Source organism: Bubalus kerabau, chromosome 21, assembly GCF_029407905.1.
Source record: "Bubalus kerabau isolate K-KA32 ecotype Philippines breed swamp buffalo chromosome 21, PCC_UOA_SB_1v2, whole genome shotgun sequence".
Lineage (NCBI taxonomy): Eukaryota > Metazoa > Chordata > Mammalia > Artiodactyla > Bovidae > Bubalus > Bubalus kerabau.
The window spans coordinates 65,054,482-65,062,464 of record NC_073644.1 but is presented as its reverse complement, the minus strand read 5'-3'; the positions used below and the strand labels follow the sequence as shown (position 1 = coordinate 65,062,464).

Genomic DNA, 7,983 nt, shown 5'->3' with positions numbered 1-7,983 from the left:
AGCTGTAAGAGATGTGGGTTCAGTCCCTGGGTGGGGAAGATCCCCTGGAGGAAGGCATAGCAACCCACTCCAGTATTCCTAATTTCAAGTCTTCTAATTACTAAATGTATACAAAGGAAAAATCGTAGTTGCCAGAAATCCACAACCCACACATAAGGCATTTCTTTTAGAAATTCTCATGACAGACTAGCCTTCCTTCACTAGAGTGATTATAAACTGCATCTGATGCTCTTCCAGGACTTCCAGACCACATCCGGCCACCATGAGTTCCCTCGGTGAAGCAATCATCCACCTTGCAATTGATCTGTTCCACGAGATCAGAAAATCAGAGAAGGAAAACATCTTCCTGTCGCCTTTCAGTATCTCGTCAGCCTTAGCCATGACTTACTTAGGGGCCCGAGAAAACACCGCATCACAAATGCAGAAGGTAGGTGGCAGCTGCCTTTCCCTCACAGGTTTGCATGGGTTGTCTGCTGGCTGGTGTGCGGATGACCACAGGTCTGGCTGTCCCCGGGTCCCACGGCAAGCTCAAGCAGCCCCACGACTGGGTGGGCACAGAGTTATAGGGGCAGGGCTCCCCACCTGCCTCCTGTGCCTGGACTTCCTCTGGGGGCTGGGATGAACCCCTACAACTGCCCAACAACCAGAGGTGAGGCTTTAATGGAAGACTTCAGTAGAAGTGAGGCCCTGACTAAAAGCCACGGGGGACACCTTTACATGTTTCCTCAACGATGAATGAAAAACGAGACACAGTTCTTTAAAGTGGACAGCGCTCAAGCAGCTTTGTGTTTTCCACACACAGACTGTGTTTTTTAAGAAGCAAGTGTTTGCACTGAATATTTCTTTCTTCTTTTCTTTGTTCCTTATGCTTCGGGGGTTTTTGTCTGGTTTGGTACTTGGTTTGCATTTTCTTTCCTTTCTTCTTCCTGACTTTTTTCTTTCTTTTTGGTCGGCTGTGATGCACACAGATATATCGGGTGACACTTCTTTGCCCCCGCTCTCTGTCTCCTCCAGGTCCTTCACTTCAATAAAATCCAGAGAACACAAGAGGAGGAGCCGCAAGAGATCACGTGAGTCACAGGGCACCAGATTTAGAGGATCACGTATCCTAGAGGGTCATAGTTTAAACTGGGAATGTCAGGCAAAGTGGGGAAAGTCCATTTTTAGGGGACATCTCAAGTGAAATCCAGCGGACAGAGTTGTTGCTCATGTCACATTACATATATGTACTTCACGTCTTTGTTATCCTGAGAGGAGAGTAGCATGTGCTTCACGGGAAGGGCTCGGAAACCCAAAGGGGCTTCAAATTGCACGCTGTTGTTCAGGAATGACAAATGTGGAGAATACAACTGCTCTGAGCCACAGTGACTTCATCCCAGTTAACTGGGGATAATAAAATGTCTGCTGCAATACATGCAAATCCATGTGAAACAGAATAGCAGTGCCAGGAGAATGAAAACTCTGATGTATATTACGTATTTTATTATGGTTATTATAGCAAAGTAATAATTCTACTATTTATAACATGTTTCTAACATTGCATAGTATTAACTCATAATATTAATATTATTATTGGATAATGTTAAATCATGATGGTAGTTCATATTATGAAGACCAATTGGTAGGCATCAAAATATATTATGGAAAGTGATTAACAGAGAGCTATTGTTTATAGACTAGTCCAAAACTCTCAGGTAGCAAGGTTAAGGTTCTGGACTGAGACAAGCCTGGGTTGAAAACCTGGCTCTGTCTCCTTGGAGAAGCTACTTAGCCCTCTGCACTCTCTTGTCATCATGTGAATCCAGCCAAAGACTTCGAGATGCTGGTGTACAGCTGCTGGCAGTGTCCCAGACACACACGGCTCCCACACTGAGACGTGCGGCCATCAGCACGAAGAGCCGTAGGGCAGAGCCAACAGGTCTTAGAAGACAATCCCACCAGGAGTATAACAGGGCTTGACGTCATAACCTAGGACAATACACAGATTTCACAGCTGATGACTGTCAGAGACGCACTGTGGGTCTGGCTCTCAAGAAGCTTATATTTAGCTGAGAAGTTTACCCTAACCATTGCAGACAGCTAAGATGCAGTGCAGTGGAGGAATGGTGCTGCATGGGTAGTTCAAAAGAGAAAAGAGTGGGATGTGTTTGAGCAGGAAGAAAGAATTGCCTAGGAGACCGACTATAAAGATCAGGAAGGCTATACCAGTAAAACACACCAATTAGGGGAAATAACAACAATCATCATCCCTGGGGATACCGCCCTCTAGACAGGTATCCACAGACCCCTGGAGGTGTAGAGTTTACATTGACAGAGTATCCAATGAGCTCACTTTTTGGTGTTTGAAGGTTGAAAAGCCAGGAAATGTTCATCATCACTTTCAAAAGCTTCTGACAGAATTAAAGAAATCCACCGATGCCTATGAGCTGAGTGTTGCCAACAGGCTCTATGGAGAAAAGGAGTTTCTGTTTCTCCAGGTGAGTTTCCTGGTCTGTCACACCTTTGGGTGCATCCCGGGTCCACAGGCCACATCTCCTAATGGATGGCAGCGGGGAGGGTGCAGAGGAGCCTGGGGACCCACATGGGGGCATTACTCCCAGGGGCACCGGGCTCCCCAACCACAACCGCACCTGCTGGAGTGTCCAGAGGCTGATAGCACACCAGTGAGGCGGGGCTAGGGATTGGCCTCTGACCTCTGCTTGATCAGAATTTAACACATTTAATTTAATTTGGGAATACCCACATAGTTACTGATAAATTACTTTTCATTCCTGCTTTCGTCCTGCTCATTTCATAGGAATACATGGATAATGTTCAGAAATTTTATCTAGCCAGTGTGGAATCTGCTGATTTTAAAAACGCTGCAGAGGAAAGTCGAAAAATGATTAATTCCTGGGGGGAAAGCCAAACCAATGGTAGGTTATGAGAGATTCACTCATTAAATGTCACTACTGAATCCCCGCTGTGTGAATACAGTGCTGGACCTGACTGCACTGTTAGGAACAGGGTGAGACAAGATTGCAGAGGGTGGGGAGGCCTGCAGGGGGTGGACAGTCCACGACAGTGCGGAGAGAAATGGGCCGGGGTGCTCCCAGGACCAGCCCCCTGCAGGCACAGCTGAGCCTGGAAGACAGTGTCTTGTGGATCCCAAGTCTCTGCTCAGGCTTCAGGTTGATTCATAAGTTGTTCTTTAAATTAAAGGCTTAACTTCCGGATTATAATCCCTAAGAGAAAATATGAAGAGTCCACTTTTGCTTTCTTAACTGGGAAACAAGCCGCTCTCCGTTAAACCATCCTTCTTGCAGAAATGACCACCTGCAGGAGAAGGTTCCTGGCCCACGTCCCCCTCCCACAGGATTGTCACAGTGTCCTCCCCACCCAGGGAGGGGCTGGACAACGTCTCCATCCCATGAACCGTATCCTACCTCCCTTCCGAAACATAGGCTTAACCTACAGCAACTCAGTGTACAGAATGAAGAAGAAGACAGGGAATGGAAACAAGAGACAAAGCTATTGAGGGAACAGGAAGGGAGGAAAGGGAAGGAAGAAAACGGACCAGTAAAGGTCAGCTGAAATCACTTCTTCAGAATTGATGACCTGTTCATCAGTTCTGATGAACAAGGTATTGTCAGAATTGATGACCCAGAATTCTTGGTCAGGAAGAGCCCCTGGAGGAGGGCACGGCAACCCACTCCAGTATTCTTGCCTAGAGAGTCCCATGGACAGAGGAGCCTGGTGGGCTGCAGCCGTGGACTCACAGACTGAAGAGGCTTAGCACAGCATGGCATCTTAAATATCATAGAAATATCATGGCATCTTAAATATCAGAAATCAGTTCATCAGGATTCCTTGTGAAATGACTGATGTCCCCACACACACAGACTCAGGAGCAGGGGCGTCTGCATGAGGGCGACTCCATCAGGCTGGGGCCGTGAGCAAAGCCTCACCTGGTGAACCGCTGGGCATGGAGTCCCTCATGGGCTGACTTGTGTGACTATTTAACCATCACTTGTAACTTTCAAAGCATCTGACAGATAAACCACTTGTGCCTTTCATGACAGACCTTTGATTTTCTGTCTTTGCAGAAAGAATCAAGGACCTATTTCCCAAAGACTCTCTGGACAGCTCTACTGCTCTGGTTCTGGTGAACGCCGTCTACTTCAAAGGGCAGTGGAACCAGAAATTTAGGGAAGAACATACTGCAGAGGAAAAATTTTGGGTGAACAAGGTATTGTCTGTAATTTCTGTATATAACAAAGTGTAGCTACACATGCACTGTGAAATTTAAATGCATAGTAATTAATACTTAACTGCATATAGAAGATAGAATTTGTCAAGGCTTATTTTCTTGTCCTTTTTTTAAACTTTATTTACTTGGGATTCCTTGAAGAAACTCTCATCTCTAAGACACAAATTTCCCAGATCATCTCTTAGGAGGCTGAGTTTGGTATCTCAATACTATCTTTTTTCCTGGACTAATGCTCACTTGGCATTCTTTTGCACATGAATTTATTGCAGGAAACAAGCAAACCTGTGCAGATGATGAAACAAACCAATAGTTTCCAGTTCGTGTCACTGGAGGACGTGCAAGCCAAGATCCTGGAAATCCCGTACAAAGGCGAAGAGCTGAGCATGATGGTGCTGCTGCCCAATGAAGTAGACGGTCTGCAGGAGGTAAAACCTGGCGCCTGTGGCGCTTCATGCTGCTGCTCACGTTGCCGGCAACACAGCGCCTGTGCGGGTGGCTCACAGAACGCTGGTGCTGTGCCAGGAGAGCAAGAGACTGCAGTGTGTCCTTTCCTCTCCGTTGAGTCTAATGGAAGATCATGAAGGCGAACTTGGCATCCTGTCACTTTCCAAAAAAATAGACCTTATAGTGTGATATGGAAGAACATGTAGAAAATCTCAACTTCCCAGGCCCCAGTAATACTCTGAGAAAACCAGAATGTCACTTCAAAAAATAATATGCTTGGCTCACATGTTAATATTTTGCAACCATCAAAACTTCACCTCTTCCAGTCTATTCATTTGAAGACAGGGAAACTAAGACTCAAATGTAGATGGCTCATGGAAAATATACGAAAATTCACTCATGAACAAAATCAAACAAAGTAAAACAATGCTGAGCTCCATTCTGCAGACTGAGTCACATGCTTCATAGACAGGAGACAAACCAACCTATCTTGATGCTCACTTTCTATTTAGAAGTATTCTCTCAGAGTTATTTGGAGCCTCATTGCTGGGAATTTTTAAAAAAGTGAATCTTCCTTTTAGCATTGTTATATGGGTTCAAGATAAGTTGTAAAGACACCAATAACAATATCCGGCCTATAAAAGTCATTCCATAGATGGCCATCTGCAATTACTGTAACAGCCAATGATGCTGAATTTGCAGTGAACTTGCCACACGTAAAATATATGTGCGGTAGCTCAGGGACTAACACACGATGCCTAAAACATTAATTAAGTAAACACACACACTGAATCTCTACTTAATGGTGGCATTATGTAACAGTTTAAACTTGATCAGAGAAACATATCTATACAGGAAACGTTTTCAAAGAGGTCAAGCAAGTAAAAGGAATAATAATGGGTTCTACACTATATCATGCAAAAACTATGCACAAAAAGACATTAACAAGACAAGACTATTTGAAAATAAAACATGTAGTGATCTGGCAACTTAAGAAGTGAAGATATATAGTTTATCTTTTACAAAATAAATTTATTTAATGCTTCTGCTGTTATGTATGGATATATATACATATATATACAGAAGGCTCAGTTTATCATATAAATATTACAAAATATTCAGCTTATATACACGAGATTACATGCAATATATAAATATATGTATATAGTATAGTGAGTTTATATGTATAATATAACTGAACCTCCTGTATTCATGTTTACTGTGAAGATAATTGTTTTCCAGACAATTCAATCCAAAGTTAGGTGGGCTCCATGACCGCTGAGAATCCTGACAGTTGTTCCTTTTCCACTGTTACAGCTTGAAGACCAGCTCACTGCTGAGAAGTTAATAGCATGGATGAGCCCACAGAATATGGGGAAGAGACAAGTGGACTTATACCTGCCTCGGTTTAAAGTGGAAGAGAGCTACGACCTCCTGCCCACACTGCGAGCCCTGGGGATGGTGGACGCCTTCCGTGATGGGGTGGCCGACTTCTCGGGCATGTCCAGGAGACGCGGTCTGGTGGTGTCAGAGGTCGTCCACAAGTCCTTTGTGGAGGTGACCGAGGAGGGCACGGAGGCCGCGGCTGCTACCGGTGTGGGTGATGCTGTCATCACATCATTACCGTTTCGAGAGAGTTTCCACTGCGATCACCCTTTCCTGTTCCTCATCAAGCACATCAAGACCAACAGCATCCTCTTCGGTGGCCGAGTCTCTTCCCCTTAGACGTCCCTGGGCAGCGGCCACACTCGGGGACATTCAGAGAGCTGTTCCCGGAGCTTGAATGCTGGTGCACAGGTGCCCTTGGATTCGTTTTCCTTTCCAACCTCACAGTCACCACTCACTATGTATTGGATAAAATATGTTTGTCTGTCTCTCTCTTTCTACAAACACATGTAACCTACTCTATTCCCCATGAAAACGCCTTCTTGGACAAAGTGTTCACTATATTTTAAAAAGTTATTTCCATACTCTATCTTCTACTAAGTTTGAAATATCATAGCTCCTATTTCAAAAGTTATTTTTACTTTTCAAACCTAGACATTCATATTTACTTGAGTTCAGGTGGTATGTGGGACCCTTACAGGTCTAAATTTTTTAATTTTCTGAAATGGGTTATCAATAAAACCATGGCTTGTTCATATCATTTCTTGCTCATCCTTTTTTTTCAACAAAGTGCAGGTGACCCCCCCACACGTGGAAAAGATCATATAGAAAGATGTTATCCTACATAGAAGTCAAAATAGTGCAGCATGATGAGGTTAAAAAGGCAGACTGCTGTCAGAACATGGAAGGCTCTGTAACCCATGTAAGAGCCCAAATATAAGCATCTAGAACTCAGACTTGGGATGTGAACTGAGTCTCTAAATAGGTAAGACAGATGATACATATGTTAGAGCTACTGAGAGAAATATGGTAATTGTAGCTGAAGGCAGAGATGGGATAAGTCTGGGAGAGCATCCAGTGAGAAGCAGGGCTGACATATGACCCTGAAGTCCACCAACCCATAAAGAAAATAACTGACAAATTTTATATCCCAAAACATAACTTTTCTCAGGGCAAGAGGAATCATTTGGAGGTGATATGTTTATTACCTAGATTGGCATGATGGTTTCACAGATACATACTCACCTCAGAACTCATGAGGTTCATATATTAAATACATACAGCTCTTTATACATACATGAAGAAAGGTATTTTTGAACAGAAAGTAATAAAAATCAATATGTGACTTTAAACATAAAGATAATAGATGCTTAATAAAGAATATGATGCATATATATCATAGGACAGGCTTCCCTGGTGGTGCAGTGATAAGGAATCTGACTGCCAAGCAGGAGACCTGGGTTCAAAAAAGAGCTGGACATGATGTAGCGACTAAACAACACAACACCAGACACCACAGGACACCAACTTGTCCCCATGGGATTGCACAAAGCTAAAATTAAAAGACTGGTCAAACCCTGTGTGGAGAAAACGTGGATCAACCGGAACTCTCCCACACCACTGGTAGGGATACAAAAGCTGCAACCACTCAGGAAAACAGTCTTGCGATTTTATTTTTTCCATCTTTATTAAAATATTATTGGCCCATAGCATTGAGTAAGTTGAAGGTGAACATGTGGTACACTCATTTTCTACATACAAATCTGATACACTCATTTTCTAGAAAATGACCACCAGCACAGCTTGCGCTAACACTGCCCTCTCAGGGCAAGAGGAGTCATTTGGAGGTGATACGTTTACTACACAGACTGGCATGATGGTTTCACAGATACATACTCACCTCA

The 7,983-nt window shown here is 43.8% G+C and overlaps 1 pseudogene; it reads left to right on the top strand.

Annotated features, from left to right (window-relative positions):
- The first annotated feature begins 245 nt into the window (after positions 1–245).
- LOC129635996 (serpin B3-like) lies at positions 246–6,418 on the top strand (annotated as a pseudogene).
- Positions 6,419–7,983: the final 1,565 nt, after the last annotated feature.